This window comes from Rattus rattus, chromosome 11 (assembly GCF_011064425.1).
Source record: "Rattus rattus isolate New Zealand chromosome 11, Rrattus_CSIRO_v1, whole genome shotgun sequence".
Taxonomy (NCBI): domain Eukaryota; kingdom Metazoa; phylum Chordata; class Mammalia; order Rodentia; family Muridae; genus Rattus; species Rattus rattus.
Window position 1 is genome coordinate 32871759 of NC_046164.1, and position 14019 is coordinate 32885777.

The following is a 14019-nucleotide window of genomic DNA, read 5'->3' on the forward strand; positions in this document are numbered from 1 at the left end:
ATCTCCCTTTCCCTCACCTCTCACTTCCTCCCCCTTTCCCTCCTACTTTCTCTCTTATTTATTGTGAGTGTGAGAGTGTGTGTGTGTCACGGTTCATGTGTGGAGGATGACTTCCTGGAATCCACTCACTCTCTCACCATGAGGATCCTGGAGAATGACAGTTGAACTTAGGGTGCCAGGCTAGGAAGCATCATTACCCTCTGAGGTGTCTCATTGACCCCTTGCTCTCTTTTAACTTGGGGCAGTGTCACACTGACTTACCTGTGTTGCTACTGCAATCATCCCACAGCACGAGCAGGCCTGGAAACTTGTGGTCCTTCTGCTTCAGCATCTCGAATAGCTGGGATTGGAGGCTTACACTGCCAAGCCCGGTGAGTGTGTGTGTGTGTGTGTGTGTGTGTACGTTTCTCTGTTTCACTGTGGAGGGGGCTCATTAGGTTATAGGGTTTGAGTCTTTCAACTTTACTATGAGGACCTGTTTTCCCCAGTGGGTCAACAATTCCTTCTGCCCTTGCAGAGTTCAACAGAACATTTAGACTTGGTACTTCAGTTAAAATTCAGTCATATTTATATGTGGCTGTATTTCATCATGGTTCTGATTGGTAAATTCTCTGGCTGTTGATGTGATAAGTTCCCTTTAGGTGTGCTTATCAGTAATTTGAATGCCTCATGGGGAAGCAATGACTAAGACTTCTGCCTGTTTTCCTGTTGGTTTGTCTGTCTTTATAAAAATGAAATTATAGGATATGATTTTTCTGGATATGTGTGTGTGTGTGTGTGGTGTGTGTGTGTGTGTGTGTGTGTCAAATACCCCCTGCCCTGCATTACCCTGTTCCCATATCTTATTCGATAGTGTCTTCTCATTCAGTGAAGACTGATGTTAATGGTTCAGAATGTATCCATACTTTCATCGACCCCTCATTTGTAAATCTTGAATAAAAACCCACCTGGCCATGAGAATATCCCCTTAGAGCACCTTCTACAAGGTTGTATATGTTTTAAAGGCTGGGAAGTAAACCTGGGATCTTAAGAAGGTTGGACAAGTGTTCTGAAGACTTATAGTCCCAGACCAGCTCTCGTCTCGTCAGCCAGAGTTGGCTGGCTTCCAACCCTGCACCAGCTGCCTGGTTGTTCTGGAAGTTTTCACTCCAGTGCATACTAAATCTTTAGCTCTCCTGGAAATGATTTTTATGAATGTCGTAAGAGAAAGGACCCAGTTGTTGTTGTTGTTGTTGTTGTTGTTGTTCTTGTTCTTGTTCTTGTTCTTGTTGTTGTTGTTCCTGCAGGTCTCCCTCCACCTTGGTTCCTCTCTCTACCCCCAGCTCCATTCTCTGTTGAGTTCATCCTTTCTCCACAGATGAACCACACAATCACAGACTTCTATCAAGGGTTCACATGTGGGCGGTCTAAATCTGAGCTCTCCATTTTGCCCTTGAGCCATTTCTCGATGCCTCTGTCCCGAGCTGATACAGTGAACTACACTCCGTGTTGGTCTTGGCATCTCAGGAAGCGAGCCTCCCAAGCTTCCTTCAAGACTTTCTTGGCTCCCATTTAGCCCTTCCTACGTCTGTATAAATTTTAGGATCAGCTCGTTAAGTTTCGACAAACAGCTGGGGTTTGCTTGTATTAGATTTATTTCATAACCCAGTTTGGAGAGAATTATCATATTAACCATATTACATGTTCCAATTTATAAGCTTCTCGCTTCTTTTAAACACATTTTTCTGTAATGCCAGTACTGTTTTATTATGTTTTTCACCAAGTTTAACTAGAATTATCCCCAGACAGATGATACTTTATGACACTATAATTTTGTACCATTGAAACATTTGTTTTCTGTTTACTGCTGGGAAGTAGAAAAGGCGATGTTTTAAAAGTTGTTTTTTGTCTTTGGCAATCTCACAGACCTCTTCTAGCCCCGATAGCTTACCCGTAGACGGCCGCATCCTCTTTTATTGCAGTCTCATGATATCTTCAGATAGCTAGTGTTTCCCTACTTTTCAGTCCTTATTCCTTTTCTTCCCCTTTCCTGTTTGTTAAGATGCCTTTGGGCCTTCAGTAAAACACTGCAAGCGGTTGGATTTGGATTCATATTCTGAAGGTCCTGTATGCTATTTGATGTTAGCAAGACACAGCTATGGTCACATGAGAGGAAGGACTCTTGACTGAGAAAATGCCTCCATGAGATTAGGCTGTAGACAAGAATATAGAGCATCTTTTAAATTAATAAATGACTGGGAAGGGCCCAACCCAGAAGTTATGAGTGGTGCCATCCTGGGCTGGTGGCCTGGGTTCAGTCAGAAAGCAGGCTGAGCAAGCCATGAGGAGCAAGTCAGTAAGCAGCATTCCTCCATGTCTTCCTCCCTCTCTCTCTCTCTCTCTCTCTCACACACACACACACACACACACACACACACACACACACACACACACACACACACACTCTTTCCACAAGTCAGATAGCTGTAACACACAAGTGACTTTTCCGGAAGATGCCACCAAAAGATGGACTGTGTCTGCGTCCCTGTTGAGTTAACCTGAAAACAAACAAAACTAAGCAAAAAACACCACTGGGGAATAAGTGCTGCAGAAAGAACTATAATCACACAGACGGCCTCATTTGTTCTAGCTAGAATGACCACATAGCCATTCCTTCTCACCTACCACGAAACCCTTCAATGTCCCAGAACAAAGAAGCAAACGATAAAAGCTGTGCGTTTTCATTAATTTATACATGTCTGTCTGCTTATCTGCACATAAATGCCAGTGCCAGAGGAGGCCAGAGTCACTGGGTCCCCCTGGGGTTCCTGCCAGAAACCATACTTAGGTCCTCACCAAACACAGTATGTGTTGAACCCACTCTAGCCCTTGCAATTTTTTAAAAGTTTTAAGTATATATGTTTTCACTTACCTAACTTTTAAGGTAGAGTCAATGTTGTCCATCGTCCACAATAGATTCTTAATTAAACACATTATCAATATCCTAAGAAAACTAGTCATTTGTGTCTCTGTGATCGGCCATCTTTTAAAAATCAATACACACATACACACTTAGGTTTTCATAGCTGTTTGTTGCCTCCCAAATACCATCCTGAGACAGATGAAGGAGACACGCCTCACGGTGAGCCGCTGTTAGCACAGTCGCAGATGCTGTAGAGTACAGAGCTTGCTGGCGGCCTGAATCTGTTTACGGTGAGCACGAGTTCCGAGTGTCGCTTTCCTGAAAGCCAAGGCTTCCTACACGACGCTGTGACCTCCTTTCAAATGAGAAACTTTATACAAGCCCAGAAAGCTTTGTAGATTTAAAAGTAGTTATAAAAACCAAACTTTAGTTTAGTAATAGTAAGTCATAATTAAAGACAAGTCTTTGGTATAATACAGTTTGATCATTTATAAAAGATGTCCTCAACTGTACCTATTAATGAGATAGGTGTGCGTATTTATTTCTCCTCAGGCTGGAGGATGGCTCGGTGGTTAGGAGCAGTTAAGACCTCGTTTGAGGGCTGGAGAGATGGCTCAGTGGTTAAGAGAACTGACTGCTCTTCCAGAGGTCCTGAGTTCAAATCCCAGCAACCACATGGTGGCTCACAGCCACCTGTAATGGGATCTGATGCCCTCTTCTGGTGTGTCTGAAGACAACTACCATGTACTCATATACATAAAATAAAATAAATCTTTAAAAAAAAAAAAAAGACCTCATTTGATTTCTAGCACCTGAAGGGACTCTAGTGAGCATAGCAAACAGGCTCTGGCAGGCCTTGCCCTTCCCCCAGCCCCTCTGCCCCTCTGCCTTGCTAAAACCCATTACATTACATTGCTAAAGCGAACCACGGAGGACTATTCCCTTATTTGGCCACTTCCTCCCGGTGAGGTTGACTCCCAAGATCCAGCTATCAAAGTACTGAAGTCCAGCAATGGAAAGTCCCCTTTGGCTCCCCTAATTAACACGCCCAATTAAAATCAACCACTTCATTCCCTTTTTCATTTATAAGCTGTGATTTGTCTCTGGGACACGTCTGTCTCCCCTCTGCCCAGCAACAGTACCTTGTCCCTCTGGGCAAATATCCCTCCCTCCCCCCTCCTTTGCTCTTTTTTCCTCTTCCTCTAGCTGCCATCTTTGTCTCTCAGTGCCTGCCCTGTGTCCCTCTGGAGCAAACACATCTCCTTTGAGGACTTGGTCATGGATGGCCTTTGCTTGATCGTTAGCTCCTTTGACATAGGCCTCATGGCTCACAGCCGTCTGTAACACCAGTTCCAGGGCATCTGGTGCCTTCTTCTGGCCTCCACAGGCACCAGGCATGCGGGTGGTTCACAAACACACATGCAGGCCAAACACCCGTACACATAAAATTAAATTAAACTCAGAATTTATCTTGCCTAAATATTTGATAGTGCAGGCCACAGAGCAACATATTTTTTCAGAGTTGATAAACAGTTCTAGTTATAATTATCAATATTGGGAATACTGCTTTACATAAATATATAGTTTAAAATGGCAGAAACGTGCTTAGGGCCATTAGGAAATTTTGTCCTAATGCCCAACCAAAATTCACTTAATGAGTTTTTCTAAATAAAACTGGACTCAAGCCAGTGATTTTAAAAAGCAAACATTCTAACAATACAATCCAAAGATACAGGAATTTGTTATTTACATTCTCATGAATGACAAATATGTAAAAGCTAAACTCATTATTTCTATACTGTGTGTGTGCATGTGTGTGTGTGTGTGTGTGTGTGTGTGTGTGTGTGTGTGTGTGTGTCCGTGTGTTTATGTGTTTTGTGTACATGAGGTTGGGTACCTAAGAAGGCCGGAGGATTCAGTTCTTGGAGCCTGAGCAGCAGCCACTGACAACGGGAGGAGGCGCTAACAGTTCAACAGCCAAGAAGGGAGGACGTGGTGGAGATGAGAAAGCTGAGGACTGATTAAAGGCCACAAGGAGGCAGAGCAAAGAACCTGTACTCCGTGGTTGCTAGGAGTTTGAGAAAGCTGTCAAGTCTTTAGGACCAAGGGTCTCAGACACCGAGCTGAGAATTTGAACACTGCTGTTGCCAAGGGCCTAAGGACCTCCATAGCCAGGGTCAGCACCAGACGGTCAGACAGGGTGCCACTTGCTACTATTTCTGCTTGTCCACTGCCACCAGTCCTTAATGCCAGACCCTGAGGGAAATTGAACTAGACATCTGAACTAAAAGGGGCTTCCCCTCAGCAGGCTATGAGTTGTCACAGTAAATATTATTTGGGGATTTCTGTCCCATCTTGACCATTTAGTTCCCAAATAAAAGATACAAAACCTTTATACTTATAATAAGCCTTAAAGCACTAGAGCTGGGCAGATATCAACCCTCTATGCTAGTTTGTCTACTTCCCTCTCAGTAACCCCAAGGTATCACTTGCCATGTTCCTCCTGGGCTGTTCCTACTGCAACAAGCAGCCCCGTGGGGCCATGCTTTCATGGCCCACATCCCCCATGGTACCTTCCTCCTCCTTCCTCTTCCTTTCTTCCTCTGGGTCTCTCCTCAGACCCCAAGCCTGGTAACTGAAGCCCCACCTACCTCTCTTCTACCCAGCTATTGGCTGAAGGCATCTTTATTAGCCAATAGTTCTAAGTTAAGGGGCAAGGTTTGCACAACAAAAACTGGCATTCACTAGATGAAGAATTTAGCATTACAATGCATAAAATGCATAGCAACATATCAGACCTCAACAATTCCTCTCTTTTTTTTTGTCTAAATAAAAAGGCTCTTTCTCTTATAATAAATAATAAACAACATATAGTAGGAACAATTTTGAAACAATTATGAAAATTGTTAGGTAAGAGTTATATTTAAAAAGTCCAGTCTATTTATATTGGGCAATTTAGATAAAGTATTCTATCATCTATCCTATCTTGGTGAGTTAGTTTTGTATCTAAATTGTTTTCTATCATAATTTGTATTTTTATCATAAAAACATCTTTTTAGACCTAGAACATCCTCTTAAGTCCTAAACAACCTAAGCTTATAGCAAGACTCTGACTATCTAGTCTTCAGCCTCATCTGCGATCTAAGAGGAATAAATACGACCTGAGTGTACAGGAAGTGCAGGAATGCAGCTTCTACAAATTATAGAAATGCAGAGACAGGGGACTGCCTGGACAGCCCCCAGTATTCTCTAAAACCCTGGCAAATCCTCTTCAGCCCTCTGTACCAGAATATCTGACAGATCTTCTGTGAGGCAGGAATATAAAGGATTTGCTTACCCTGTCTTGGCAGAGGTTGGGAGTTAACTTCCCTGCATCTGTTTGTTCTTTCTGGACAGACTTCTATCAGGAGATGAAGTTGGGGGTCATTTTCTTTGCTCAATGGCTAGCTTGCCACAAATGCCATCTCCAACTGGAGATCGTTCAATGTTCATCATCTTCTTCCAAGTCAAAGAGGGTGTTTCCAGGAGCTGACATGTCCCAGTGTCTAAAGGACCTTAAATTAATAAAAACATCTTTAAATGCCATATTCTGTGACTCTCTGAGGTTTTTCAAGACCATCTACCTACTCATAGCATATCTGTACAAGCAAACATTGTCTGCCTCTAGTTACTTATTATCTGTTTAACCCCGGATGCATGTTTTTGTGATAATCTAGACTGGTATCTAACATGACCATGAGTTTTACTGTCTCACCATTAACTTGCATTTCTCAACCACCTCTAACAATTTGCAATAGCATCTATCAAAATGACTGAGATTAAACATTGTATTTTTAAATGAGTTGACTAGGTATAATACCTAAACAAGAGTTGTAACAGAATTAATCTTATATTTTATTTCAATATACAAAGATTTATACCAATAAAAACCTTAAGCCTGTATCAATATATAATAATCCATATCAGTGTAAGCAAAAGTAACCTTATTCGAGAATAGTAATACCTCTAAGTTGAAGAGTAGATACAATAATCTACCCTTTTATTCTATTATTTCTATATGACAATTCTATATCCCCCCTTTTCTTCTCAACCCCCTTCCCTTTATCTAAGAAAGGCTAGAGAAAAGATATAAACCCCTTAGTCTAAGCTCCCTATTTTGTTTCCTCCCTATCCAAGACCATAACTATTTATAACCATCTCCTTAAATGACAATATATCTATAAATCATAAAATGACCAAAATCATCCACCCCAACATAAAGGATGGAGACAAATGGTCTTCTTATAATTGCTTTCTGATGATTTTGGACATAGAATTCCTTTTTGGGGACCCAAGAAAATTAGGAAAATGGTTAGTCTTAAGAAAGCTATCTGTAGCCTTCGTTGTCCAGTCTCTGGGTGCTGTGAAAGTTCAGCCTAAGCAAAGTCCCGGCTGGATCAGGCTGTAAGGCTGAATGAATTGAGATCATCTGGGGTCAGTAGCTTTCTGAAGCTCTTCTGGAAACAAGTCTTTTGAGGGATGGCATTAAAGCAGTCTGAAGCAGGATCAGGCATCCAAGCATCACGAAAGGGTGGATCTTGGTAGGGTTGTTTCCTTGGTTGTCACGCTCTGAAAACATAATTTCTTATAAGTAATACATAACCTGTACAATGTCTGGAATCTGCAAGGTGCACAGCTTAGCCAATGACGACTTTCTGCTCTTCTTAAGAGCAGATGAAAGACTAACAAGCTAGTTTGATTATATAACCAAACTGTACTATAAGCCTCCATTCATGTCATCTGAAAGGACAGGATGTAATAATAAGTCATGAGAATTCTGTAACTAACAAGATTTATTGGCCACATAGCCTGAAGTTCTGGCTGGAGACACATACATGTCCCAGGCAGTTTCAGAGTTGTTTCAATAGAGGGTTTAGCATTATACATTACTGGTTCATTTGGTCCTTTCTACAGCCAAGATCTTCAAGAGGTCTCCCTCTGTCAAAATTGATTCTTATTACTTTGAATGGAATCCAAAGCCTTTCTTTCCTTTTCTATGGACACAAACAGCCTCTCTCCCCACATAACATTTTTTTTTGGTCTATCAGTTAGAGGTCTTTATGAGTATTGACTGCTCCAATCTAGCAGCCCCAGTTTGTTTGTTTTTTTTTTTTTTCTTTTTTCTTTTTTCTTTTTTTCAGAGCTGGGGACCGAACCCAGGGCCAAGCGCTCTACCACTGAGTTAAATCCCCAACCCCTAGCAGTCCCAGTTTTATCCAGGTCTACTCCATTTTAACCTCTCTCAAAGAAGAAGTGCAATATCAGTATTGCCATTGAACACACATACGTATGTATGTATGTATGTATGTATATTTATATGTATATATGTATATATAATCATTTTCCTTTTGATAATTCAAAACAAAATTGAACAGAGTCCAGATATCCTGCTCTACAATTACATACATTTATTACTACTTATTGAGTCCCTCTGTGTAGGCCAGGCTGACTTGGACTTTCTCTGTAGATCAGGCTGGCCTCCATTGCACAAGGAACCTATCTGTCTCTGTCTGTTTCCCAAGTAATAGGATCAAAAGCATGAGTCTATTTACTTAGTGTCTATGTACCCTTGAAAACTTTCATATTCACTTTTATCCTCTTTCCTCTTCTTTGCAGATTGCATCTATCCTTACATTTTCTCTTTTAACAGCCTTCTTCCCAGTGTTCAGCTCATTTAAGCTCCCTTCCATCTGCGCGTCCTAGCATACCCTCAAGCACGTGGTGCTTGCTCAGAGGTCTTGGCCTACGTTATGCATCACGCTAGGCTGCCTTGCCATCAGTTCTCCCACCCTCCAAGGAGACTGACTAGCTATTCAGAGTAGCATGACACCCTTCCTCCTTGATAGGGGGTAGCAAGTCCTCAATCCATGTCATTTTAAACTAGACCATTGTTTGTCAGTGTGTCCAGTTGGATAGAATGATGGATTTAACCTTTAGGCCTTAGTTGGCATTAATCTCTTGTCTTTTTACATTTAAGACAGTACCGCATTGTCTCTGACCTGTGTATTTACTTGATTTATTTATCTCCTCTGACAAAAGGCATCATATTCTGTATTGCCAAGCTGATAAAAGGTTTTTAAGGTTTACTGTTAATAAGCGTAACAGTATTGTTTTTTTATTCTCTTGTCCAGTGGTCTCTAGATTCCTTTTCTTCTCTGGATGTTTTTCTGGAAAGAGTAAAACCAACAACCCTGCCCCAACTCTAACTCTGGGTCGTTACACTGACCAGCAAAATTTATCCTTTCTAGGACAAAATGCTTTGGGGCACAGAAAAAGCATTATCTTTCAAGTTGAAATCATAAACATACCTTACATAAACATACATATACCTGTATTCCCTTTTCTTTTTATATAAATTTAAGGTTCATGGGCATTTATCATTTAAAATAGCTAAGGAACATTTCTATTTAGGATTGGGCAAAGACTTAGTATCCTTAAAGGGGGAAAATGTGTCCTTTTGGATTTTAGACTGTCATCTGCAAGCAGATTTATCTGTATCAGTCCCTGTTAGCCTTTCTCCTAGGCTCCTCCCACAGTTACCTGGCAATAGCCAGGTATGCCTGACTCACTATAAAAGGGGCTGCTTGCTCCTCCCACTCTCTTGCTCTTTTGCCCCCCCCCCAGTCCCTTCTCTCCTCATTCCCCTTCCCCCTCTCTCCACGTGTTCATGGCCAGCCTCTACTCTTCCCTCCCCGCCCTGGTCAGTGTAAACATCCCCTGGTCCCAAGAGAGGGTTGTTGAGCCACCCTGTGCTGCGCTTGAGGACAGGGACACTCAGTCTTTATGACTGGTCTTCTCACTGACCCTCCTTGGGTGACCCCGCTCCCTCTTGGAAGCGGGTTTTCTGTCTGCTGTAGAAAAGTCCTAAAGTTAGGTAAACCGTTCTCCTGTGGGCCCAGAGCCCACTCAACCAGTAGCTTCCGCGTGATGACCGGTATAGACTTGGCTGCCTGTTTGTTGATAGTCATTTTGCTCTCAGGACACTAGTAGGAACATTTTAATAACGCCCCACACCCAAAGGGAAGGTCGTCTCTACTGCACCTCTCAGTCTAAGTCATAGTGCTCAACAAGCACTATATGGCCATTTAAGTGGCACTTTAAAAAACGAACTCTCGCTAGGGATCCATACATAGGCTTTTCCCCTCCTGCCTCATTTTCTCACCATTTGCTCTCTCTCCCCCAGGTCTCTGACACCCCCCACCACAGGCTCTTCTGCCCTCTGCCTGGGACTCTCACTGAGGCACAATTTCTCGCCCTACGCCTTCACTCTTGCTGGGGCTCCCCCCTTACTATCCTCAGCTCCCCACATTCTCTCTCAACCCGTGCCTGCTCAACTCTGGTCTGGGCTTGAGCTTTCTCACACTACCTTGAATGCACTCCACACCAGAGTGGAGTTGCTGGGAGACAGAACCCTGCTTCAGGCGTCAGTCCCGCCCCCCTTGAAGGGACTTTGCTCAGACACAGCTCAGGGCCACCACCCAACAGCCCTGGATCTACCATAGAGATCGCTGAGCCTGGAGCCGTTCTGTGGCGCACGGAGCACCGCCTGAGTGCATTTGCTCAGCCCATACATATAAATATACATAGACATATACATACATATACATACATAATACATATACATACATAATGCATATTCATATGCATACACATACATATACATACATAATGCATATTCATATGCATACACATACATATACATACATAATGCATATTCATATGCATACACATACATATACATATACATACATATACATATATATATGCCATTAAGTTACAATGTGCTCTCTTTATTTGCTAGATACATTCTTGAACAACTAATTAAACAAACATAGGTTGTCTAAGTCAGACATGCTTAACAGACCAGCTCTCACTCTTGTCAGAAATCTGCTAAATGTAATAATGTTTAATCCTATGACAAACAGAGACGCCAAAAGCCTGACAGTTTACTCCCCCCATCCCCAAGGTCTCAGAAGAAATGGCACAGCGACAAGGCTCTACCTAGATCGTGGTATGCTAATCATTGAGGAACACTGCTTCATTGTCTTGCCTCGTGCTAGGGCTCGGCCTACACTGTGGACAGACAGAATTCCCAGAGCGTTAAATGCCTCATGTTGCCTAAGTCAAGAGGGGTCATTTCTCATCTCACACATATCTACTCCACAGGAAAACACTTTCGTCTTCTGGGCCTGACAGACTGACTCTGCCTAAGTTGTCATGAAGACCACAAAGACCTGGGAGAACTGTTCAGGTAGTGAACTACAGACCAACCTCTGTCATTTTACTTGATACATGACTCTCTAGATTGTAAGTTATTCCTCCCACATTTCTGACTACATTGACAGCTAAGCTAACTGTAACTTGACAGCTAGCAAACAGACCGAGCTCCGTACCCAAGGTAATCCACCATTATATTAGCTCATTTGACAATTTGTTCACTAGCTAAGACTGCCAGATCACTTATCCAAGTCAGACAGGTTTGCCTTACGCACAGGTTTCATGATAAAGGATACACAAGTTCAGATATAAGCTTTCACCGATGTAACCTGTTCCTTATCTAAACTCAGCTCCCAGTGACTAAATGCTTCATATTTCCTCCTTGCTCTGCCATTGTCTTAACATTAACCAACAGAGATCTTAGAAATTAGCCTAACCCTAATAAAACATTCCACTACACAGTCCAAGTGCATAATCACAAGTTCAAACTTTAATTTCTTTGATTGCCTTTTAACCGTAGACTTAAAATATTTCTTGTGCTGAATCTACACTACCAACTGTCATACTCAAATACAAGTTTCCTTTGATTGCCTTTTAACTATAGACTTCAGGTATTTCTCATGCTAAACTATGTGATCATTCACAAGGTCAAGGTTTTGAGTTTCCTCTTCTTTCAAATGTAAACTTAAAATTGTTTCTCATTTCACTAAATTCATGTCTATTCAGTCTCCTAGGCAGAAGGGGAAAAAAACCCTTCTTGCTCCTTCTGCTCCACAAAAGGTTTTTGTCTTCCCTAAGCTTATCTTGAAAATTGTACATGTTGTTAACAAGTTTATCTCTTTTGTAAACTTGTAAGCTACAGGAAACCCACTCAGACCTCCCTCCCATGGACCAAACAAGACTCCATCTGGATAAGGACACCTGCCAATCAAAAGCCTAAATTCCTACCTGTTACCTATTCCAGAGGTGGAATTCCTCTCCTGTTCCTGATCTTTGGACTGCCCTCCAGGTGTTGAAGATGCAGAAACCATCACAGCCCCCTACGGAGGTTTAGAAACAGCTGAGGCCCTTGGACCTCTAACCTATTGAGCCGCCTGCAGGGTGTGCAGTGTACTCCAAGTCCACAACTGTGTGAGCTGCCCCTGCCCTGGAGTGTGCTGTGGTGATACAACTGTCTTTGAGTCATTTTTTGATCCTTTTTTTTTTCGGAGCTGGGGACCGAACCCAATTTTTTGATCTTATAAGTAACCCCTTACCCACTGTGACGGTTTGAATAGGTATGGCTTCCATAGACTTATGTATTTGCATGCTTGGTCCATAGTGAGTGGCACTATTAGGAGGTGTGGCCTTGTTGGAGGTAGTGTGTCACTGTGGGGGTGAGCTTTGAGATCTCTTATGCTCAAGCTACAGCCAGTGTGGCATACAGGTTCTCCTGCTGCTGCCTTCAGATCAAGATGTAAAACTCTCAGTTCCTTCTCCAGCACAGTGTCTGCCTGGATGCTACCATGCTTCTCGCCATGATGGTAATAGCCTGAACCTCTGAAACCCATATTTCTGTAAGTGACTGATAGGTTTTTTTTCTCTCTCAGTGATGCAGATATAAGTCAGATTATACCAGATTAAAGTATATGGAGGCAGGTTTGTTATTAGGCAACTCTCTGGTGGGTTCTCCGATCTCACAGGGGGAGGTCAGTGAAGTCACAAACCACTTAGACTCAAGCAAGAGGGTTTTATAGAGCATAGGTGAGGAGTAATGACATGTCAGCTAGGAGCTGGGACTGTGCCCATACATGGTCAAAAACTGTGGCCCTGGGCGGACATTCTTGGGTGGGTTGCTAGAAGCAGGGAGACGAGGTGTAAGGGCCCACAAGTCACTAAAGGAAAACCCCAGACTTAAATAGTATGCAAAAGCAAAGAGTGCTTACTCTACAGAAGCAATCAACATTCGTAGGTCAGCCGTTTATACAAAATGGAGACCCTGGGGAGAGCTTGCAAGCTTCTTTTGGGCACAGATAGGAGAATTCTGGGGATGGTTAGGTCATTTTTAATATGAATGGCTAGGTAAGCAGTGGCTACATTAGTACCATTTTAATTATTTGCTATATAAGTTTTACCATTTTGGGTCAGGCCTTAGATAAATTCCAGGAACTGTCTCAGCCCTTGGGCTTAGCTAATGTCAGGGCCCTTGCTGATTAGTAACCCCTATCTGTGGTTTTTCTGAGAAGCCTTCCCTGCTTTCTTGGGAAAAGGAAGCTTAAGGCCTAACATGACTGCCTGTTCTAAAATAGAGTGATTTAGGCCCTCTCAGAGCAGTGATGACATGTGAGCCTGGAATTTTCTCCAAGTGATTGGGGTTGCGGGGAGGAGGGCAGACCTGGTTTCCTAGCTTGGGCAGGGGTTAAGCACAGATCCAGCCTAATAATAACCCAATAAATCTCACTAGTTCACGAGATCAGACTGTGGTGTCATGAGGACTTTGGTTCAACATGGGTTTCCTACCTGGGGTGAGTAGCTGTGTTTATGTCTCCCCTGGGAAAGTGTGGTCACACCCTTTCATTGTCAGCTTTCTGTGTGCTCAGTCTCCATAGTTATCACACCACAGCCACATGGCATTCTACTGATACCGAGTAAGTAGGGAGTGGAGAGATGGCTCAATGGCTAAGATAAATACTGCTCTTGCAGAGGATGAGAATTGATTCTGTATTAGTAATAGTAGTTTCTGTTGCTGTGGTAAAATACAATGATCAAAAACAACTTACCGAAGAAATCATTGGCCATAGTTCCAGAGGAAGGGCCCATGCTGTCAGGGGAGGCATGGTAGTAGGGGGCTGGAGCAGGAGCCCGAGTGTCCTGGTTGCTTT